This window comes from Bubalus bubalis, chromosome 2 (genome assembly GCF_019923935.1).
Source record: "Bubalus bubalis isolate 160015118507 breed Murrah chromosome 2, NDDB_SH_1, whole genome shotgun sequence".
Classification (NCBI taxonomy): Eukaryota; Metazoa; Chordata; class Mammalia; order Artiodactyla; family Bovidae; genus Bubalus; species Bubalus bubalis.
In genome coordinates, this window is record NC_059158.1 from 11,494,626 (window position 1) to 11,519,683 (window position 25,058).

The following is a 25,058-nucleotide window of genomic DNA, read 5'->3' on the forward strand; positions in this document are numbered from 1 at the left end:
TGCCATTTTTATTTTTAAAAAGAGGTTGAAAGAAGGCAGAGAGATCAATAAAACCCTCTAGGCTGGAAAAGAGGAGCTGTTTCCGGGGCAACAAGGGAGGATGATATGTTATGGATTTGAAGGAGACAGCATTTGACTAATGCAAAGAAAGAAGTGAGAGAAAATGGAGATCAGACCCAGGGCCAAATGGAGAATAAGAGACCATGACTCAAGCCTCTGCCGCTTCTCTGTTGAGTGCCCCAATCCGCCCTCCCCCAGCTCCCAGCACCTGTGGGCTCCCAGCCCACAGGCCTCTCAGGCTGCCGTGGCTCTTCTCCCTCCTGGGAAACTTCACTACAGAAAGAGACCAGACACACGGAAACTCTCAACTTCTTGCAGAGGCTGTGGAGTTTCAACGTGAGGTGACATCTCCTGCTAGGGTTTCTTCAAGGATGGCAATCACTTCTCAGGAGCCGTGGTGGCAACACCCAAGACTGGGGTAGACTGAAATGTACGTGAAAACCTATGGTCAGTCATTTTTTAATTCCAATTTATTTTAAAAAATGTTATTGAAATATAGTTGATTGGCAATGTTGTGTTAGTTTCAGGTGTACAGCCAAGTGATTCCTATATATATATATATGTATGTGTATATATATATGTATGTGTGTGTGTTTATTCTTTTTTTATATTCTCTTCCATTATAGGTTATTATAAGATATTGAGTATAGTCCCTGTGCTGTACGTATACAGTAGGTCTTTGATGGTTATCTATTATATGTATATAGTAGTATGTATATTTTAATTCCAAATTCCTAATTTATCCCTCCCCTCCTCCCCTTTGGTAACCATAAGTTTGTTTTCTATGTTTTTGAGTCTATTTCTGTTTTGTAAAGAATTCCATTTGTGTCATTTTTTTAGAATCCACATTTGTCTTTGTCTGGCTTACTTAGTATGATAATCTCTTGGTCCATCCATTTTGCTGCAAACGGCATTATTTCATTATTTTTAATGGCTGAGTAGTATTCCATTGTACATATATATACCACATCTTCTTTATCCATTCATCTGTTGATGGACACTTAGGTTGCAACATATGTTTAGTCTTTAACATGTACACACAAATCCACGTTACTCATTAATTAGTCTGAGTTCACTTCTACATAAAATAATATTAAAAATAACATATTATTACAGCTGCTGCTGCTGCTAAGTCACTTCAGATGGCAGCCCACCAGGCTTCCCCATCCGTGGGATTCTCCAGGCAAGAACACTGGAGTGGGTTGCCATTTCCTTCTCCAGTGCATGAAAGTGAAAAGTGAAAGTGAAGTCGCTCAGTTGTGTCCGACTCTTCATGACCCCATGGACTGCAGCCAACCAGGCTCCTCCATCCATGGGATTCTCCAGGCAAGAGTACTGGTGTGGGGTGCCATTGCCTGCTCCGTTATTACAGCTACTATTTATTAAATCATATCTTCCAAGCACAGTGATAAAGAATATATATACATTATCTTACTTAATTCTCTCATTGAACTGGGTATCAGTATTATCTGAGCGTTTACATGAGCAAACAGGCTCCGAACAGATGAAAACCTTGCCCAGGAACAGTTGGCAAGTGGCGATGCTGGGTTTCAAACCTAGGTGTGTCCTGTCAGCAGAGTGACCTTGAAGGCTGGGATTCATCAATCAGATAAGCTATGAGAGAAATCCAAAAGTCAGCTCGCTACCATTGGTAATATCTGTAAGACTGGCCTGACCTTAAGAGGCAGGAAGTTTATAAAAACATTTCAGGATTCCATCAAGTTCAAAGATTTTAAAAGTTGGCCAGAATAGAGATCATATGTTAGACAACAAAACATGTTGAAAAGGCCTCACTTGCCAAAGCTGACATGATTTAAGCTTCAAATACAGAATAATGACTGTGCCCTCTGATATACATGAAAATTTGGAAAGCCATGGGGTCCAGAGTGAGATGCAAAAAGTGAGAATTAACAGGATTTTAAAAATTTGTATCAGCAGGTGAATAGATGCATTTTTATTAAGCCTTGTTGCTCTTATTGGCTCATTTATTAAATCAATGAAGAATACAGAATGTGGAAAATTGAACATTAAAAAGCATCGTCTGGCTGATAGAGAATATCAGTTCAGTTCAGTTCAGTCACTCAGTCGTGTCCGACTCTTTTCAACTCCATGAATCGCAGCACACCAGGCCTCCCTGTCCATCACCAACTCCCGGAGTTCACTCAGACTCACGTCCATCGAGTCAGTGATGCCATCCAGCCATCTCATCCTCTGTCGTCCCCTTCCCCTCCTGCCCCCAATCCCTTCCAGCATCAGAGTCTTTTCCAATGAGTCAACTCTTCCCATGAGGTGGCCAAAGTACTGGAGTTTCAGCTTTAGCATCATTCCTTCCAAAGAAATCCCAGGGCTGATCTCCTTCAGAATGGACTGGTTGGATCTCCTTGCAGTCCAAGGGACTCTCAAGAGTCTTCTCCAACACCACAGTTCAAAAGCATCAATTCTTCAGTGCTCAGCTTTCTTCACAGTCCAACTCTCACATCCATACATGACCACTGGAAAAACCATAGCCTTGAGCAGATGGACCTTTGTTGGCAAAGTAATGTCTCTGCTTTTGAATATGCTATCTAGGTTGGTCATAACTTTCCTTCCAAGGAGTAAGCGTCTTTTAATTTCATGGCTGCAATCACCATCTGCAGTGATTTTGGAGCCCCAAAAAATAAAGTCTGACACTGTTTCCACTGTTTCCCCATCTATTTCCCATGAAGTGATAGGATAGGATGCCATGATCTTCGTTTTCTGAATGTTGAGCTTTAAGCCAACTTTTTCACTCTCCACTTTCACTTTCATCAAGAGGTTTTTTAGTACCTCTTCACTTTCTGCCATAAGGGTGATGTCATCTGCATATCTGAGGTTATTGATATTTCTCCCAGGCAATCTTGATTCCAGCTTGTGCTTCATCCAGCCCAGCATTTCTCATGATGTACTCTGCATATAAGTTAAATAAGCAGGGTGACAGTATACAGCCTTGACTGTACTCCTTTTCCTATTTGGAACCAGTCTGTTGTTCCATGTCCAGTTCTAACTGTTGCTTCCTGACCTGCATACAAATTTCTCAAGAGGCAGATCAGGTGGTCTGGTATTCCCATCTCTTTCAGAATTTTCCACAGTTTGTTGTGATCCACACAGTCAAAGGCTTGGCATAGTCAACAAAGCAGAAATAGATGTTTTTCTGGAACTCTCTTGCTTTTTCCATGATACAGTGGATGTTGGCAATTTGATCTCTGGTTCCTCTGCCTTTTCTAAAACCAGCTTGAACATCAGGAAGTTCACGGTTCACATATTGCTGAAGCCTGGCTTGGAGAATTTTGAGCATTACTTTACTAGCATGTGAGATGAGTGCAATTGTGCGGTAGTTTGAGCATTCTTTGGCATTGCCTTTCTTTGGGATTGGAATGAAAACTGACCTTTTCTAGTCCTGTGGCCACTGCTGAGAATATCAGTTAGTTAGCTTCATAAGTAATAACTTCCAGTGAGTGAAAAACACCTAAAAATACAAAATTTAATTGATAATGCTTCAATGTCTGAAAGGGTTATATCATCTCGTTTTTAAATATGGAAGACTAGAAGGTTCTGTGAGGCCTGGAGATCTTTAAACATGGTAGGGTCCCATCATGTTCAAGGTTTCCAGGGTTATAGGAAAAAAAAAAAAAGTTCACTTATCTAAAAGTTTACCAGTGAGGTGGAGCTGGGGCCTCCTGCTTACTCCTCAAAAGAATTAGATCAGGTGCATAATTTAAACCCAAGGAAGCGGGTGAGTGACCACTGCTCTCTTGTTATGGAATCATATAGGAATAGCAAGAACCATGCCCATTTCGTCAGGGTCCCAGATGAGAATCCGGGACCTTCAGCTGTATGTCTCGCAGTATAGAACTTGGGTTAACTGGTAGTGAAACCATCTTCCTTGAACAAATAAGTGTTTTTCAACCTGGGGAGATTCAGAGTTAAATATAGAAATGCTTAAGAGAATCGGAACGCTAGTGTCAACACCCTTGTGTTAAGAAGGTGTCTGCATATTTGGTATTTTGCCTTTTGACTATAATTTGAAATGTGTGTTTGTGCAACTGATTTCAATATGTGGTTTTAAGGTGAAATCTTCCAAAGTCATCTTCAGTATTGACACATCTAAGACAACTTCATTGTTGTTGTTCAGTTGCTAAGTTGTGTCCGACTCTTTTGCCACCCCAGGGACTGTGGCCCAGACTTCCCTGGTGGCTCAGATAGTAAAGAATCGCCTGCAATGCAGGAAACAAGGGTTCGATCCCTCCAGGAAGATCCCCTGGAGAAGGGAACGGCCACCCACTGCAGTATTCTTGCCTGGAGAATTCCATGGACAGAAGAACCTGCAGTCCACGGGCTTGACAAGAGCTGGACACGACTGAGTGACTAAGCACACAAGCACCTCTGGCACACGCGGACTGCAGCCCACCAGGCTCCTGCTATCCATGGGGTTTCCTGGGTAAGAGAACTTTGTTTACTTTAGTTAAAGGATTTTTGTTAATAACAATTCCTTAGTGTTCAGGAAAGTTGTGTATGGAAATCACATCACTGATGACTTAAGAGGGAAAAGCTTGGGTTGAAGCAGCTGCTAAAGGCACTTCCCCCACAGAGCATCAGCCCTCCACCTCGGCACCTTTGCCGTTTCCTGATCCAGTGCCTACCTCCAGGCCCTAGAAGGGTGCCTGCTCTTCAGCGGGCTTCTTCTTCCATCTGGTCATAAATTCTGACTATGACCAGATGGATTTTCCACAGCCCCATGTCCTCCTCCCTGCCCGAGACAATGCATAACACTCAGCAGCATGTTTGGGCACAGAGAGGGCAAGGGAACAGATTAAAAACACTTGTTTGTGTCTGATTTTTCCAGTTATTACTTATCATGTGCTTTGGCCTATTCGTGCCCAGTGTCATTCAGGGAACCCAGTCCCACCCAGCATAGCACCCAACTGTGATGTTATCATACCTGCCCACCCAACCTGGCAACTGACTCTTTTAAACTTCCTTGGTCAATGTGATATTCCCATGTCTTAGTTGTAATATAACACTTCAGTCTGCATGGCCCGAGGCTCTCCCCTGCAGGAAGGCAATGCTATTATTACAGCAAAAAAATTGATCCAGAAATAGTCTCACTAGGCAATTTCCTTGCTAGGGAATTTCTCTTAACGTAAGCTCAGCCCAAGGTTTTCATTCTAAATAGACAGGTTTTCCAACATGCATGCAAATGTCAACAATGTAACCTGTACCACCCTCAGAGCCCTGGCAAGGAAGAAAGGAAAAAACTGAAACCTAAAAGCAAAGGTTAAGTAAATTTGTTTTCAATAACCCTTCCAATGATCCTGTTGAACAGGGAGCCACAATTTAACTGCTCAAACAACTCAAAATACATGCAGATAACATGAGAGGAGCCATAGTCCACCGGTTCCTCTAGCACTTGGAGGACACCCTGCGGTCATGACCATAGGTCACTTGTCTTTTAGGGATTTTAAAGAGTGCTGTGGGTGCCCCAACACAGTTACTCCTGCCAGGAGCTAATATGAGCTAGGATTCTTATCATCTTCACTTCATAATGTGCTCCTGAGGCCAGGGTGAGGCCAGCAAGCCACCTCCAGTGCAGACATGAAGGAGGCTCTTGGGCTCAGGGCCCCGTATGCTGATCCCATCTTCCTTCCCCCTCCTCTCCATGTGTGTTGTCTTCAAGACTCTCTGTATTCATTTGCTAGGGTTGCCGTGGCAAAGTGCCACACACAGGGTGGCTAAACACAGTAGGAATGTATTCTCTCATAGTGCTGGAGGCTGGTGCTAAGTTGTTTCAGTTCTGTCCAACTCTTCACAGGAGAGAAGAGTTGGACACGCTCCTCTGTCCATGGGAGTCTCCAGGCAAGAATACTGGAGTGGGTTGCCTTGGCCTCCTCCAGTGTCTCAAGCTTCACTCTTCGTGTCTGAGGACAGCATCAGCGCTCAGCATTCTTGGGCTTGGAGATGTATCACTCAAGTTTCTGCAGCCATCCTCACCCTGCATTTTCCCTGTCTCTCTTCTTTTAAGTTCACCAACTCCACTGGATTAGGGCCTAATGACCCCAGTTTAACCTGATTATATCAGCAACGATCCTATAACCAAGGGGAAAAAAGGTCACAGTCATAAATTCTGGGAGTTGGGACTTCAACGTATCTTTTGGGAGGATCTTAGTTCCTGACCCAGGGATCAAGCCTCTCAACTGGAAGTGCAGAGTCTTAACCACTGGACCACTAGGGATGTCATTTGTTTGCTGATTTTTTGATGACGGCCATTCTGACTGGTATGAGGTGGTATCTCGTAGTTTTGATTTACATGTTTCTAATAATTAGCAATGTTGAACATTTTTTCCTGTGCCTTTTGGCCATCTATATGTCTCCTTTGGAGAAATGTCCAGACTGATGGTTTTAATAAAAAGTACATCTTAATGTTATTTTACTTTTGATGCTTAAAACTACTTATATACATAATTTATTTAGGTAGTTTTGATCAGTGGTGAGTACCTCATGAGAAACGCTGGGCTGGAGGAAGCACAAGCTCAAATCAAGATTGCCAGGAGAAATCTCAATAACCTCAGATATGCAGATGACAACACCCTTATGGCACAAAGTGAAGAAGAACTAAAGAGCCTCTTGATGAAAGTGAAAGAGGAGAGTGAAAAAGTTGGCTGAAAGTTCAACATTCAGAAAACTAAGATCATGGCATCCAGTCCCACCACTTCATGGAAAATAGAGAAACAGTGGAAACAGTGGCTGACTATTTTTCTGGGCTCCAAAATCACTGCAGATGGTGATTGCAGCCATGAAATTAAAAGACGCTTACTCCTTGGAAGGAAAGTTATGACCAACCTAGATAGCATATTAAAAAGCAGAGACATTACTTTGCCAACAAAGGTCCATCTAGTCAAGGCTATGGTTTTTCCAGTGGTCATGTATGGATGTGAGAGTTGGACTCTAAAGCTGAGTGCCTAAGAATTGATGCTTTTGAACTGTGGAGTTGGAGAAGACTCTTGAGAGTCCCTTGGACTGCAAGGAGATCCAACCAGTCCATCCTAAAGGAGATCAGTACTGGGTATTCATTGGAAGGACTGATGTTGAAGCTGAAACTCCAATACTTTGGCTACCTGATGTGAAGAGCTGACTCACTGGAAAAGATCCTGATGCTGGAAAAGATTGAGGGCAGGAGGAGAAGGGGACGACAGAGGATGAGATGGTTGGGTGGCATCATCGACTCGATGGACATAGAATTCATCTGGGAGGTGGTGATGGACAGGGAGGCCTGGCATACTGCGGTTCATGGGGTCGCAAAGAGCTGGACACGACTGAGTGACTAAACTGAACTGAACTGATCGGTGGTGTCAAATAAAGGTTATAACTCAACCCATAAGAAAACACAGGTGATTAGATTATTACAATCACAGGAAATAATAAAATATAAATTGTGGTGGCAGATATAGATTTTTCTGATGGAGAAGCATAATGGGGTGATCGAGAGAAGCCTTTTATCCCAATTCAGTTCATTTCATGAAGCTTGAAATGGGTCATAGTAGGATAATTTCCTGTCGGGAACATGGAATGGAAATAGGAAGTCAAGGACAAAAAGGAACAATATGAGTTTTCAACTCTAAAAGCACAGTTTTTTCATGTATTTTGCAAGTGAATAATGATAAACCCTAAGCAGTCCCAGTGTTGTTTTCATTTGATATGTTTTAAAATAATATAATGTTTACACTTGAAATAAGCTAGGAGTTACATCTCTTTCAACTAAACTTACAATGAAAAGTTTTAGATTTCAATTAAAAATATGCAAGAGAGGGACTTCCCTGGTGGTCCAGTCGCTAAGCCTCTGAGTTCCCAATACAGGCAGGTGAGGGCCAGGCTCAATCTCTGGTCAGGGGATTAGATACCACATGCCACAACTGAAGATTCCATGTACTGCAATGAAGATTGAAGATCCCACCAGCTGCAAATAAGACTTGGTTCAGCCAAATAGATAAATATTTAAAACATATGATAGAGAATAGTTTTGGAGGAACACGTGGGGAAAGAAATTGAAGGCCACAATCTGTATCCATCTAGGGCAGGGTGTCTAAACCTCAGCACTAATGAAATTTTAGGTCGGATAATTCTTCGTGATGGGGGTTGTCCTATACGTTGAAGAGTATTAAGCAGCACCCTGGGCCTCTACCTACTAGATGCCACTAGCATCCCTCCTTTCCAGCTGTGACAACCACAAAGGTCTCTAGACATTGCCAAATATCCCCTGGGAAAGCAAAATTGTTCCCACAGGAGAACCACAAGTGGATCTGTGGATAAACGCTCTTTTGTCTTCTCATTTCTACTCTTTTCAAAAGCATTGAAAAGTGAAAGTTGCTCAGTCATGTCCGACTCTTTGTGACCCCATGTATAGTCCATGGAATTCTCCAGGCCAGAATACTGAAGTGGGTAGCCTTTCCCTTCTCCAGGGGATCTTCCCAACCCAGGGATCAAACCCAGGTCTCCCGCACTGCAGGCAGATTCTTTACCAGCTGTTGTCCAAAAACACTGACAGTGACCCTAGAATCCCTTCAACCTTATTTATATTCTTGTCCAGGCTTAAGAGAAGTAGCCAAGAAATGATGACTTATACCAGGACCAGTAACTTATTTATATTTCCTGCCTGCCCCTGCCACACACGTGTGTGTGACCCCTGGTATAAACTGAATTCAGTTTGGATGAAGAATGAGAAACTTGAGTTAGCACTGCTCTGGGCTGTTCCATGCCAAACTACATTATGTCCAATATTACATTAGCTATATGAACACACACAACAATACATGATAATCTAATATGTCCAGGAGAAGAGAGACTCTGATTTTTGGAGATCTTACTGATTCTTGAAATTGGGATCTTTTTAGCTCTTGAGGAGTAACAGGTAGGGGAAAAGAGATTTTATGAATCAGTAGAAGCAAAATAAAGACAGCTCAGCTCAGGAAGAAAATGGGCTAAGGGTCAACAGCCAAGTAGAAGAAAAGAGTGGCCGTCACCTCGTTTTGTACATTCTGCATGTAAACCAGCCTGAAGTTGAGAGCCGAGGTCTTTATTCATTAACACAGGAGGCGGGAACATCGTGGTCTCATTAAATGTCTACAGAAGCCAGATGCTGTGTGGATAGTTAGCTTTTTGTGATCTGAGTGTGGGGTTGTTTTTCTTGCCACCCTATTTAACAACCGCTGCCCTGCAAGGACAAGAAAAACACAGGGAAGAAAGTCAACTCTTGGTTTTGGAAAGTCCAGAGAACCTAATTATTTAGATACCCAAAAGGTTATGGGAAGAGCCAGAAGAATAGATTTGATTTGAGTTTGCTCCCTCTGGTACTGGAAGAAACAAAATTTTGCTGCTTAGGGTGCCCAGAATAGTTCAGTGCTTGGTTTCTTACTGCTCTCTGTTCTCAAAGAGGACCCCTTCCCTTTAAAAAGTATAATGGGACTCCCATGGTGGTCCAGTGGTGAAAACTCAGTGCTTCTAATGCGGGAGGTACAGGTTCAATTCCTGGTCAGGGAGCTGAGATCCCACATGCCACTTGGCATGACCAAAAAAAAAAAAAAAAGATAAAAATTATAATAAATCAAAAGTATGATGGGGGGCGCTATGAGAAGAGTGCTGAAATGCTCCCCCTTGATTGCTCTCCCTCCATTGTTTTTCTACAAATTTTCATAACTTCAAGGGAATAAAAAAATCCCTAGGACAGCAAGGAGATCAAGCCAGTCAATCCTAAAGGAAATCAACCCTGAATATTCATGGGAAGGACGATGCTGAAGCTGAAGCTCCAATATTTTGACCACCTAATGCGAAGAACTGAGTTTTCTGAACGTTGAGCTTTCAGCCAACTTTTTCACTCTCCTCTTTCACTTTCATCAAGAAGCTTTTTAGTTCCTCTTCACTTTCTACCATAAGGGTGGTGTCATCTGCATATCTGAGGTTATTGAGATTTCTCCCAGCAATCTTGATTCCAGCTTGTGCTTCTTCCAGCCCAGCGTTTCTCATGATGTACTCTGCATATAAGTTAAATAAGCAGGGTGACAGTATACAGCCTTGACGTACTCCTTTTCCTATTTGGAACCAGTCTGTTGTTCCATGTCCAGTTGTAACTGTTGCTTCCTGACCTGCATATAGGTTTCTCAAGAGGCAGGTCAAGTGGTCTGGTATTTCCATCTCTTTCAGAATTTTCCACAGTTTATTGTGATCCACAAATCAAAGGCTTTGGCGTAGTCAGTAAAGCAGAAATAGATGTTTTTCTGGAACTCTCTTGCTTTTTTGATGATCCAGTGGATGTTGGCAATTTGATCTCTGGTTCCTCTGCTTTTTCTAAACCAGCTTGAACATCTGGAAGTTCACGGTTCACATATTACTGAAGCCTGGCTTGGAGAATTTTGAGCATTATTTTACTAGCGTGTGAGATGAGTGCAATTGTGCAGTAGTCTGAGTATTCTTTGGCATTGCCTTTCTTTGGGATTGGAATGAAAACTGACCTTTTCTAGTCCTGTGGCCACTGCTGACATGGGGAAACAGTGGAAACAGTGTCAGACTTTATTTTGGGGGGCTCCAAAATCATGGCAGATGGTGACTGCAGCCATGAAATTAAAAGACGCTTACTCCTTGGAAGGAAAGTTATGACCAACCTAGATAGCATATTCAAAAGCAGAGACATTACTTTGCCAACAAAGGTCCATCTGCTCAAGGCTATGGTTTTTCCAGTGGTCATGTATGGATGTGAGAGTTGGACTGTGAAAAAAGCTGAGCACTGAAGAATTGATGCTTTTGAACTGTGGTGTTGGAGAAGACTCTTGAGAGTCCCTTGGACTGCAAGGAGATCCAACCAGTCCATCCTAAAGGAGATCAGTCCTGAGTGTTCATTGGAAGCACTGATGCTAAAGCTGAAACTCCAATACTTTGGCCACCTCATGTGAAGAGTTGACTCATTGGAAAAGACTCTGATGCTGGGAGGGATTGGGGGCAGGAGGAGAAGGGGACGACAGAGGATGAGATGGCTGGACGGCATCACTGACTCGATGGACATGAGTTTGAGTGAACTCCGGGAGTTGGTGATGGACAGGGAGGCCTGACGTGCTGCGATTCATGGGGTCACAGATTCGGACACGACTGAGCGATTGAACTGAACTGAACTGAATGTGAAGAACTGACTCATTGGAAAAGACCCTGATGCTTAGAAAGATTGAGAACAGGAGGAGAAGGGGGCAACAGAGGATGAGATGGTTGGATTGGATGGCATCATCAACTCAATGGACATGACCTTGAGCAATCTCCAGGAGATAGTAAAGGACAGGGAAGTCTGGCATGATGCAGTCCATGGAGGGGCAAAAAGTTGGACACGATTGAGTGTCTGAACAACAACAAAAGGGGAAAAAAAGCAAATTAGTTATCAGCTTCTCAGCTGTAGGAGAAGCTTAATTCTTCCTACTGATGTCCCAGGTCACCTAGTCCTGGAGACAAGAATGTAGCCATCTTGGTAGCCAGCTGATAGCAGATGTTAGAAATTAGGTGATGTTTTCCTTTCATCAAAGCTGGCAAGAACACTAAACAATGTTTTAAAAATGAGGAGAGCCTGGGTATTCTCCTAGGACACAGCATTGAAAAAAACTGAGCTAATACAATCATCCAGTCTCCATGCAACTCAGCTGAAAGTCCTCCTCACCAAGAGACTTAACAGCACCTTTTATTTGAAGAGATCCTAAAGTATTTTACACGGTGTACCAAAGACGTGTCACACACTTGTGTTACACACTTAGAACCTTTGTCATTCTGTTTGCTCTCCCTCCAAGGCATGGTTCTGCCTAAAATAGCTCTCTGGTGCTCCTGGGTTCTGTTACAAACCCCAGAGACACATTCTAGAAGTAGAAATCAAATTAGATGGCCTTTTGTTTTAAGTTTCTTAGCAGAATTGGAGAACGGTGTCCTGTGAATTCAATAATCAGTAGCTGTGGAATGAGATTGTCATTATCATCACAAACACATAGCTAATGAGGACAGAGGCCATGGGAGAGGGGGGAAGTTGGACACTTTGATTTAAGCCCAGCTTCTTATAGTAATGGTCCATGAGAAAGAGAAAAGCATATCTCCTATGAGAAGACCCTAAGGTCTGGAACACTGAAATAAAAAAATCTCAAGCCAAACGTGATGCTGAAATGCCACTGACCGTTGGCTTTGTATCACACAAACCCCAGTGAAATCCTCAAGGTGATAAAGCAGAATAACCCTAAACAGCTGAGTAATAACAGTAAAAGCCAGGGTGTATTTTTTTTTACAGCAATAATTAACAGGTGTGAAGTCATTCGAACATTGCAAATAAATGTCTGCAAAGGTCAGGCAAGCAAAATAAATATATAAATCAGGCTAGGGGTCATATGGTGGAAATTGGTGGGATCTGCTCTGGGTCAGAAAATGTATCATCTGCTAACAACAGGCACTTTCAATTGAAAGAAAGAAAATAAATAAAAGCAAAACAAAAAAAAAAACAAAACACTGTGCTAGTTAAACCAGACAGGTGACGTTTAGGTGAGGCGGCTAGTTGGCAAGCCCTGTAAATAGCTCTGGCTCTTTCTTAGTCACTAGATTCTACCCTGGTTTCTGGATGAAATCTTTGAGGATAGGTTGAGAATTTGTCATATTTATGCGAACAGCTTAGTGATTCAAGAAATATTTGTTGAGTTATATAACATAATCTTTTACCTACAGAATTTCTTCCCTTGAATTTTTGCTGTGGGTTTACCTATACAGGCAAATGTCATAAGAAAAAGATCATGGGACATTCTCACATTGCCATCACACAATGTTCTCTTAGCAGAGACCCATGAGAAAAATGCCTTTTAAATCTCAGTTCAGGAACAGGAAGAATCTGGGACTTTGTTTTCATATTTATGGACATTGAATACTGTAGCCACATTTTGATCCTAGAAATCAGAATGCCATATTTGGAGGCCTTTTTTTTTAGCTTTCAGATCAGATCAGATCAGTCGTGTCCAACCTTTGTGACCCCATGAATCGCAGCACGCCAGGCCTCCCTGTCCATCACCAACTCCCGGAGTTCACTCAGACTCACATCCATCGAGTCAGTGATGCCATCCAGCCATCTCATCCTCTGTCGTCCCCTTCTCCTCCTGCCCCCAATCCCTTCCAGCATCAGAGTCTTTTCCAATGAGTCAACTCTTCCCATGAGGTGGCCAAAGTACTGGAGTTTCAGCTTTAGCATCATTCCTTCCAAAGAAATCCCAGGGCTGATCTCCTTCAGAATGGACTGGTTGGATCTCCCTGCAGTCCAAGGGACTCTCAAGAGTCTTCTCCAACACCACAGTTCAAAAGCATCAATTCTTCGGCGCTCAGCCTTCTTCACAGTCCAACTCGCACATCCACACGTGACCACAGGAAAAACCATAGCCTTGACTAGACGAACTTTTGTTGGCAAAGTAATGTCTCTGCTTTTGAATATGCTATCTATGTTGGTCATAACTTTCCTTCCAAGGAGTAAGCGTCTTTTAATTTCATGGCTGCAGTCACCATCTGCAGTGATTTTGGAGCCCAAAAAAATAAAGTCTGACACTGTTTCCACTATTTCCCCATCTATTTCCCATGAAGTGATGGGATCGGATGCCATGATCTTCGTTTTCTGAATATTGAGCTTTAAGCCAACTTTTTCACTCTCCACTTTCACCTTCATTAAGAGGCTTTTTAGTTCCTCTTCACTTTCTGCCATAAGGGTGGTGTCATCTGCATATCTGAGGTTATTGAGATTTCTCCCGGCAATCTTGATTCCAGCTTGTGTTTCTTCCAGTCCAGCATTTCTCATGATGCATGAGTACATCATGCAACTTATATGCAGAGTACATATAAGTTAAATAAACAGGGTGACAATATACAGCCTTGACATACTCCTTTTCCTATTGGAACCAGTCTGTTGTTCCATGTCCAGTTCTAACTGTTGCTTCCTGACCTGCATACAAATTTCTCAAGAGGCAGATCAGGTGGTCTGGTATTCCCATCTCTTTCAGAATTTTCCACAGTTTGTTGTGATCCACACAGTCAAAGGCTTTGGCATAGTCAATAAAGCAGAAATAGATGTTTTTCTGGAACTCTTTTGCTTTTTCCATGATCCAGTGGATGTTGGCAATTTGATCTCTGGTTCCTCTGCTTTTTCTAAAACCAGCTTGAACATCAGGAAGTTCACGGTTCACATATTGCTGAAGCCTGGCTTGGAGAATTTTGAGCATTACTTTACTAGCGTGTGAGATGAGTGCAATTGTGCGGTAGTTTGAGCATTCTTTGGCATTGCCTTTCTTTGGGATCGGAATGAAAACTGACCTTTTCCAGTCCTGTGGCCACTGCTGAGTTTTCCAAATTTGCTGGCACATTGAGTGCAGCACTTTCACAGCATCATCTTTCAGAATTTGGAATAGCTCAACTGGAATTCCATCACCTCCACTAGCTTTGTTCGTAGTGATGCTTTCTAAGGCCCACTTGACTTCACATTCCAGGATGTCTGGCTCTAGGTCAGTGATCACACCATTGTGATTATCTGGGTCATGAAGATCTTTTTTGTACAGTTCTTCTGTGTATTCTTGCCACCTCTTCTTAATATCTTCTGCTTCTGTTAGGTCCATACCATTTCTGTCCTTTATCGAGCCCATCTTTGCATGAAATATTCCTTTGGTATCTCTGATTTTCTTGAAGAGATCTCTAGTCTTTCCCATTCTGTTGTTTTCCTCTATTTCTTTGCATTGATCGCTGAAGAAGGCTTTCTTATCTCTTCTTGCTATTCTTTGGAACTCTGCATTCAGATGTTTATGTCTTTCCTTTCCTCCTTTGCTTTTTGCTTCTCTTCTTTTCACAGCTATTTGTAAGGCCTCCCCAGACAGCCATTTTGCTTTTTTGCATTTCTTTTCCACAGGGATGGTCTTGATCCCTGTCTCCTGTACAATGTCACGAACCTCATTCCTCAGTTCATCAGGCACTCTATCTATCAGATCTAGGCCCTTAAATCTATTTCTTACTTCCACTGTATAATCATAAGGGATTTGATTTAGGTCATACCTGAATGGTCTAGTGGTTTTCCCCACTTTCTTCAATGTAAGTCTGAATTTGGCAATAAGGAGTTCATGGTCTGAGCCACAGTCAGCTCCTGGTCTTGTTTTTGCTGACTGTATAGAGCTTCTCCATCTTTGGCTGCAAAGAATATAATCAATCTGATTTTGATGTTGACCATCTGGTGATGTCCATGTATAGAGTCTTCTCTTGTGTTGTTGAAAGAGGGTGTTTGCTATGACCAGTGCATTTTCTTGGCAAAACTCTATTAGTCTTTGCCCTGCTTCATTCCGTATTCCAAGGCCAAATTTGCCTGTTACTCCAGGTGTTTCTTGACTTCCTACTTTTGCATTCCAGTCCCCTATAATGAAAAGGATATCTTTTTCGGGTGTTAGTTCTAAAAGGTCTTGTAGGTCTTCATAGAACTGTTTAACTTCAGCTTCTTTAGCATTACTGGTTGGGGCATAGACTTGGATTACTGTGATATTGAATGGTTTGCCTTGGAAACGAAGAGAGATCATTCTGTCATTTTTGAGATTGCATCCAAGTACTGCATTTCGGACTCTTTTGTTGACCATGATGGCCACTCCATTTCTTCTGACAGATTCCTGCCTGCAGAAGTAGATATAATGGTCATCTGAGTTAAATTCACCCATTCCAGTCCATTTCAGTTCGCTGATCCCTAGAATGTCGACATTCACTCTTGCCATGAATATTGACGTTCACTCATGCCATGTTTTAGCTTTAGGACCATGTAATACATTTCTATGTGATGAAATTTTTTATTTTTCTTTTTACTTTTATTATTCTCCTAATACAATTTTTGTCTCTCCTTAATGCCCTGATCTATATATCCTTTTGAGTAGATTCTTTTTTTCTTGGTGTGCCATTTCAAATCCCTTGAGAATTGAGTATACATTAATTGAGTTCCAACCAGAATTTGGAAAACCTACATAGACCATGTCTCAGTAAATGGTTTTAGGATTGGGACCATGTTTTTCCATAACCCCAAATGACATTGCTTTAGAAGTACTGAATTAAGGTAAAATATGGTGGGGTGGGGGGAATGACATATTTTATATCAACAAACTACTTTAAAAAAAAAAACATGATTTACTGCATTTACATTTTGGTGACTTTTTACTGTGGCAAAATACACATAACACAAAATTTACCATTTTAACCATGATAAAATGTGCGATTTGGTAACGTTATGAACATGTGTAATGTCATGCGACCATCGCTACTATCTGCAGGAAATTTTCATCACCAAGCAGAAACTCTGTATGTACCCATCAAACCCTAATTCCCCTCCTCCCAGCCCCTCGTAACCTCCATTCTACTTTCTGTGTCTGTGAATTTGTGTAGATTCCTCCTGTAAGTGGAATCTTACAAGATTTTTCCTTTTGAGATGGGTTTATTTCACTTAGCATAATATAGTCAAGGTTCATTTATGTTAAAGAATGTATCAGAATTCCGTTCTTTTTTAAAGGTTGGATACTATTTCATTGTATGAATATACCATCCATGGACAAGTTACGTATTTCCATCTTTTGGTTACTGTGAATAATGCTACTATGAACACTTATGTTCAAGTGTCTGTTTGAGTCCCTACTTTCAGTGCTTGGGGTATATACCCAGAACTGGAATTGCTGGATCGTATGGTAATTCTGTGTTTAGCTTTTTGAGGAACTGCCCAATTGTTTCCCACTGCACCCTCACCATTTTACATTCCCACCAGCAAGAATTAAGTATTCCAATTTCTCTACATCTTTGCCAACACTTTATATTTTTAAAATAATATCCATCCTAATAGGCGGGAAGTAATGTCTCCAAGATATATTTTTAATTAATGGAGTCTCTTTTGAGAAACCTGTATTCAGGTCAGGAAGCAACAGTTAGAACTGGACATGGAACAACAGACTGGTTCCAAATAGGAAAAGGAGTACGTCAAGGCTGTATATTGTCACCTTGCTTATTTAACTTATATGCAGAGTACATCATGAGAAACGTTGGGCTGGAAGAAGCACAAGCTGGAATCAAGATTGCTGGGAGAAATCTCAATAACCTCAGATATGCAGATGACACCACCCTTATGGCAGAAAAGTGAAGAAGAACTAAAGAGCCCCTTGATGAAAGTGAAAGAGGAGAGTGGAAAAGTTGGCTGAAAGCTCAACATTCAGAAAACGAAGATCATGGCATCTGGTCCCATCACTTCATGGAAAATAGATGGGGAAACAGCGGCTAACTTTATTTTTTTGGGCTCCAAAATCACTACAGATGGTGATTGCAGCCATGAAATTAAAAGATGCTTACTCCTTGGAAGGAAAGTTATGACCAACCTAGACAGCATAGTAAAAAGCAGAGACATTACTTTGCCAACAAAAGTCCATCTAGTCAAGGCTATGGTTTTTCCAGTGGTCATGTATGGCTGTAAGAGTTGGACTGTGAAGAAAGCTGAGCACAGAATTGATGCTTTTGAACTGTGGTGTTGGCGAAGACTCTGGGGTGTCCCTTGGACTGCAAGGAGATCCAACCAGTCCATCCTAAAGGACATCTGTCCTGGGTGTTCATTGGAAGGACTGATGTTGAAGCTGAAACTCCAATACTTTGGCCACCTGATGTGAAGAGCTGACTCACTGGAAAAGACCCTGATGCTGGGAAAGCTTGAGGGCAGGAGGAGAAGGGGACGACAAGAGGATGAGATGGTTATATGGCATCACCAACTCAATGAACGTGAGTTTGGGTGGGCTCCGGGAGTTGGTGATAGACAGGGAGGCCTGGCGTGCTGTGGTTCATGGGGCCACAAAGAGTCAGACACGACTGAGTGACTGAACTGAACTGAACTCTATCCAATTCAACAAGGATTTTTGTTTTTCTATAGGTAAGACTGTTTGCCTAGCAGAAGTCTGAAGTCAGGCAGGTCCTAGTTTAAACAGCTCTATTTTACTTTGTTTCTTCAACCTTTAAATGGGAATAAAAACAGACTGTATTTCATAGCTTTGTTTCCATAATCCAAGGAGACAATGCACCGCGAGGGTTTAGCAGAAGGGCAGGTGGAGAGTAATCACTTGAGAAATGGAAAGGACCGGGGCCATACTTTACCAAACGTGACCTTCCTTCAAACTTGTGTCTGACAAATGACAGCTGGCCCAGTCACTGTTAATCCATAAACCTTAGTGCTTTTTAAAAATAATTTTATTTATTTTTGGATGTGCTGAGTCTTTGTCACTGAAGTGGGCTTTTTCTAGTTGCAGCGGGGGCTGCTTTTTGTAGTATGCAGGCTTCTCATTGCAGGGCCTTCTCTTATTGATGAGCACAGGCTCCAGGGCATGCCAGCTTCAGAAGTTGCGGCTCCCAGGCACTAGAGCACAAGCTCAGAAGTTGTGGCCATATGTGGGATCTTCCCAGACCAGGGATTGAACCTGTGTCTCCTGTATTGGCAGGCAGATTCTTTACCACTGAGCCATGAGGGAAACCCTAAACTTTAGTGATTGAGCGACCACTGTCAGGTTCTAATTGCTGGTTAATGATGGACTAGGTCATACAGATCAACCCTCCCTCTAAAAATAGTGAAAAATATCAGACTTCACAACAACTTGAAGCCTGTTCAGCATTGTAGAATTGAAGACACTGGGAAGCTCATGGGCTAGTGTTCAGCCAGACATCAGTACCTGTAGAGGTAAACACATTATTGGAGCATCTGCTGACACCCCTCACCTCTGCTTCAGTTCAGTATCTGTGTCAGGGGAAAGTGAACTGTCAGAGCTCAGGTCTCATGCAAGGAAGAGGGTCTGATAGTAGACCCTGCCCACACAAAATGGGGACCCCCCCAAAGGGGAACCCTAAATCTTCAGTGTTAGGATGAACATTCAGCTCCAAGCTTCTCCCCACTGCCCAGCTGAGTGTAAAGAGGGCTGTTTGACTGTTGAGCAGAATAGAAGAAACAATAAAGCAAAGGGGGAAATGCCTGAGCCATCATAGCTTCAATACAGTACCGCCTCCATTACAGGATGTACAGGTAGATTTACAACTGACTCCTTCACAGCAATAATGGACACCAAAAGGCACTTCTCGGAGAAAGATTATCAGTGTGCTGATGAAAGTAACTAGCAATCTAGAACTCTATACCTGCGAAAAATATTATTCAAAAATGAGGACAAAATAAAGACATGTTCAGACAAACAAAAACTGAGAGTTCATCACAAGGGAAACTTCACTAAAAAAAAAAAAAAAAGAATCCTAAAGAATAGTCTTCAGAATTAGACATCCATCCCAGCTAGCAGACCTGAGATCAAAAAGATTAAAGGGGTAACATGGGTGAAACTAATTAGTGATTTAAAAATAGCAACAGCAATGACATTATCTACTGGGGTAAAATAAATAAATATTAATAACAGACTCAAAATATTGTGCTAAAAATAGCATGTAAGTCAGGAATGTGATGAATGGACTTGGGGTGTTTTGCAATCTTTGTACTATTTGGGGATGGGGTAAAGATTTTAATAATTTAAGAACTTAATAAGCCAAATACACGTTATTCAGTTCAGTTCAGTCACTCAGTCGTGTCCGACTTTTTGTGACCCCATGGACTGAGCACGACAGGATTCTCTGTCCATCACCAACTCTCAGAGCTTGTCAAACTCATGTCCGTCGAGTCAGTGGTGCCATCCAACCATCTCATCCTCTGTCGTCCCCTTCTCTTCCTGCCCTCTTTTTCAGCATCAAGGTCTTATCCAGAGTCAGTTCTTCGCAACAGATGGCCAAAATATTGGAGTTTCAGCTTCAACATCAGTCCTTCCAATGAATATTCAGGACTGATTTCCTTTAGGATTAACTGGTTTGAGCTCCTTGCAGTCCAAGGGACTGTGAAGCATCTTCTCCAACACCACAGTTCAAAAGCATCAGTTCTTAGCCACTCAGCTTTGTTTACAGTCCAACTCTCACATCATGACTACTGGAAAAACCATAGCTTTGACTAGACAGACCTTTGTCAGCCAAGTAATGTCTCTGCTTTTTAATATGCTGTCTAGGTTGGTCATAGCTTTTCTTCCAAGGAGCAAACGTCTTTTGATTTCATGACTACATTCACCATTTGCAGTGATTTTGGAGCCCAAGAAAATAATGCCTGTTACGGTTTCCATTGTTTCCCCATCTATTTGCCATGAAGTGATGGGACTGGATGCCATGTCTTAGTTTTTTGAATGCTGAGTTTTAAGACAGTATGAAAAGGCAAAAAGATATGACACATGTTATAGTTTCTAGGAACTGAATAAAAAAATAGAAACAGAGACTTCCTGGTGGTCCAGTGGTTAAGACTTTGACTTCCAGTGCAGGGGGTGTGGGTTCCAAACACATTTAATAAAGACTTTTTAAGAACATAACAGAAACAGAGAATATAACTTTCATATTAGTAGAGGAGAAGAAAAGCAAATAGTAAAAAATTTTCACTCATGAATGCTAAAATTAATAGAAGAAGCTTCAATGAGAAATAGGATAGTTGTACAGCCTCAAAATATCTCCCCAAATTTATTTACTAATTACTGAGCAGTACTAAGGACTTCCCAGGTGGTGCTAGCGGTAAAGAATGCAGGAGATGCAAGAGACACAAGTTTGATCCCTGGGTCAGGAAGATTCTCTGGAGAAGGAAATGGCAACTCACTCCAGTATTCTCACCTGGAAAATCCCATGGACAGAGGAGCCTGATGGGTCCCAGTCCATGGGGTCGCAAAGAGTCAGACATGAGTGAGCACAGCACATTAACATACATCATGAATTTTTTGACACTCTTCCCTCCAAGTGAAGTCGCTCAGTCGTGTCCGACTCTTTGCAACCCCGTGGACTGTAGCCTACCAGGCTTCCTCTGTCCATGGGATTCTCCAGGCAAGAATACTGGAGTGGGTTACCATTTCCTTCTCCAGGGGATCTTCCCGACCCAGGGTAACCCTTCTCTCCAAGAGGTGGAGCTAAATCCCCTCTGCCCGAGTGTAGACTGGCTTAGTAACTCGCTTTGAAAAGAACATGGAGAATGGAAAAGGATCACTTTACAGTACAGAAACCTGGCAGACATGACCTTATCAAAGTCATCAACTTCCACATCACCAGTAACAAATCACATTAATATCATGAGCCCCTGACATAATGCAATGAGATGAGTGCTTCACGTCTGTGGTATTCTTCACACACACATACACATCCTAACCCAAGTCTTATATTAAGAAAACATCAGGTAAACCCAAACTCAGGGAGAAAATCTAGGACCAATTCTCTTCATACGTGTCAAGGTCATGAATGATAAGGAAAACCTGAGAAACTGTCTCAGATTGGAGGAGACTAAGGATGCTCTTGGTGCTGAGAACTAAATGAAATACAGTTCAAAATTCTGGTTTGAATCCTGGGATGGGGGAAAAAAAAGTAGAAAAACAGCTATGACAGGCCCTAGAGTTTCCTCCATGCCTCCCATCTCCCGGAGCTCATGCCCTTTTAATATTCTCTTTGTTGAGTGTGGACAGGACCTGAGCTTCTTTCTAACAGAATATAGCAAAGTAATGAGACATTAGTGATTACACTTTGTTGAAGAGGACTCTGGTCTTCCCAGGTGGCTCTAGCGGTAAAGAACCAACCTGCCAATGCAGGAGACATAAGAGACATGGGTTCAATCCCTTGGTCAGGAAGATCCCCTGGAGGAGGGCAAGGCAACCCATTCCAGTATTCTTGCATGGAGAATCCCATGGACAGAGGAGCTGTCACGGTGGTCTATAGTCCATAGGGTTGCAAAGAGTTGGACACAACTGAAGCAGCTTAGCACACACGCGCACACACACAGACAGGACTCATCTGGCTAGTAAACTCAAATTCTATTGCCAGCTTTGAGGAAGCACGCTTTTAGGAAATACGCGGGCATGTTGGAGAAACCTATATAGCAAGGATCTGCAAGCAGCCGCTAGGAGCAGAGGGGCTTCCCAAGTGGAGCTACTGATAAAGAATCCACTTGCCAGTGCGAGAGACACAAGAGACGTGGGTTCCATCCCTGGGTAGCGACAATCCCATGGAAGAAGAAATGGCAATCCACTCCAGTATTCTTGCCTGGAGAATCCCACGGACAGGAGTCTGGCAGGCTACAGTCCATGGGGTCACAAAGAGTTGGACATGACTGAGTGAATAAGTATGAGCAGGAACAGAGAAAGACCTCTGAAAGACTGAAATCCTCAGTTTCGGAGCTGCAGGAAATGCATTCTCACAACAATCTGAGAAAGTTTGAAAGCAGGTCTTTCCCCAATTGAGGTTCTTATGAGATCACAGTTCTGGCTAACACCTGGATTGTAGTCTGATAAAAGCTTAAAGTAAAGGAACTGACTAAGCCAGACACAAACTTCTGACCTATAGAAATCATGTTTTTAAACTGCTAAATTTTTTTTTGATAATTTGTTATACAGCAATAGAAATGAAGACAACTGCTAAACCTACCCCCTGCCCCGAAGTTGCACTTTTAAAACCTCAAATTCTTTAACTTTTCAAAATTAGGTTCCTAATCATCTTTTTATAAAGTTAGGAAATTTTACCATCAAGAAGCCTTTGAAAGTGTTTAGTCCTGTTCATAAATGTAATTAAATTTCTATAAACATGTTATACCGCATATTTAAATTTAATATATTCATTTTCCTTTTAGTGCTTCAATTAAGTCAAATCTTCCCCTGTATTTATATACCTTGTAAATCTATTACATTTAAATTATAAATAGGTTGAACCTTATGTTCTCCTATTTCAATTCTGCATACAGACTTGGTTAGACTGTAACTTAAAGTAACAAATTTTAGAGAAGAAACAATTGTTCCTCTGCCCTTCTGAGTTCTTAGCTAAGACCCCTGGAACATGATTTTGTGCCTGGGAAGAGGAAAGGTATGATGGAACATTCCAGAAGGAAAGGAAATGGAATGCACAAAGTGGGCTTCTGTCTCTATCCTATAGAAAGGGAGTGGGCAAGAGACCAAGAGGAGAGGTACCTTCCTGGTTAATGAGCAAGGTCACCCAAAGGAGGCTTTTCCTTTAAGATGTAAAAATAAAGTTGCTCAGTTGTGCCCTACTCTTTGTGACCCCATGGACTGTAGCCTACCAGGCTCCTCCATCCATAGGATTTTCCAGGCAAGAATACTGGAGTGGGTTGCCATTTCCTTCTCCCTGGGATCTTCCCGACCCAGGGATCGAACTCAGGGATCGAACCCAGGTCTCCTGCATTGTAGGCAGACGCTTTACCATCTGAGTAAGATGTGGTAGGTAATAACAACTATAAAGCCCACATTCACCCCTATTACTGTAACCCCAGGCATATCCTTCATAAGCTTAGTTTCTCTTCCCTGCTGGGAGTATCATTTTCAAATAACCATACCATAAATAATTACATTTTACCTTGTTTTTAGTTAGGAACTTAAGATCAGAATTAACTTAAGACTTTGAAAATAAGCAGCCCATCTGGCTGGCTCCCAACAAATGATTCCATAAGGGTCATAAATATTTAGCCTGTCCAGCTAATTGTGGTGATTTTCACTCTCTCCCTGATAACTTTCATTTCCTTTCATGAAAGTTCAGGAACTTCCTATGGTGCAAATGGGACGGGCTGAGAACTTTATCATTTGCAGACATTTGTGTTAAATGAACATTGTGATGTTTCTTTATGGTTAGTTGTACCAAATATAAGTTCCCTGAGAACAGGTCAAGCCTGCAGACAAGTGAAAGAAAATGAAAGTTGCTTTTGTGCAGTTAGCAATCTAGTTTGAGGATGCAAAGCAAAAAGCACATAATGCTACATGTGACCCTAAATAAACAGTTCCCATGTATTAATTATGGGAAACCCACAAGCACAAACAATTTAATTCTCTCCCAAACGTGGGAGAGGATAGCGTTAAATGTCTTTCTTCATCTAACTTATGAGAAAACAGGTTTAGATAAATTATTAAGTGGCTCCCCCAAGGTCATCCAGCTAGAATGTGGTGGGTGGGGTCAGGTTTTGAACCCAGGCAGAGAGAGGTCCCAAGACAAAAGCAGCTTTAGCTAAGGTTGTAATAAGTTTTAAGGACTGAGAGATTTCTATTTAACGTTACTGTAACCTTGGGCAAGTCATTTCCTTTATATGTCCTCAAGTTCCTTATCTGCAAACCGGCTCCTTCCTCATTGGGCTGTTGTGCAAGCGAATGAGCAGGTGCGGGGCGGGCACTTCAGCACATTGCTAACGCGTAATGACGGCTCAGCGTGGTCAACAAGTGGACTAAAAATAAGCTGACATCACTCGTTCTCAGAAGGACTAAGGCCCCTAGAATCTCAGGATCTCCGCCGACTACAGACGTCACGCTTTTAGATTAATACAAACTCTTGAAATCCAAAGGGAACACAAAGATTGCCTCAACAAGTCCACCACGGCTAAATAGAGTCACCTGCCCACTCTCTTTTCCCAATTCTCTCCACCTTCCCAAGGGTTTCTTCGTTTTTGGCATGTGAGAGGTGTGACTCAGCACCTGACGGGCACACGGGGCTTGAAAGGAAAGAAGGGAAGCCTTTCAAGGAGTGGACTTTTCCGTGGGTGAGGGGGTCACAGGCCAAGTCTCCTCCCTACAGGGGACCTCGGTGACAGACGAGACGGTCGCACTCCTCCTCCCCCCACACACATACTTTGGTCACCGCAGTGAGCAAGCCCGTAAACAGGGGCGGGCAGCGGCTAGAAGTGTCACACGAGCGGACTTCCTAGCGTCCATCTGGTCTGTCCCCACCGCGTCAGTCCCCCGCTCCGCTCTTCACCTCGGCCGCCGCCGTTGGGGGCGGGGCCTCCGGAGGGCGGGGCAGGGCCGAGAGCGGCTGGGGGCGGCCCGAGGCCTTAAGGGGGCCGCGTGCGCGCGGGCAGAGCACCCGCCGCGGCACAGCCTCCC

At 42.5% G+C, this 25,058-nt stretch overlaps 1 long non-coding RNA gene across 1 annotated transcript; it reads right to left on the reverse strand.

The window, feature by feature from the left end:
• On the reverse strand, positions 1-25,007 carry LOC123329049. Its single transcript, XR_006639912.1, has 2 exons — positions 24,805-25,007; positions 1-483 (listed from the first exon to the last, which is right to left on the reverse strand). It is a non-coding gene; the product is annotated as an uncharacterized LOC123329049 (long non-coding RNA).
• Positions 25,008-25,058: the final 51 nt, after the last annotated feature.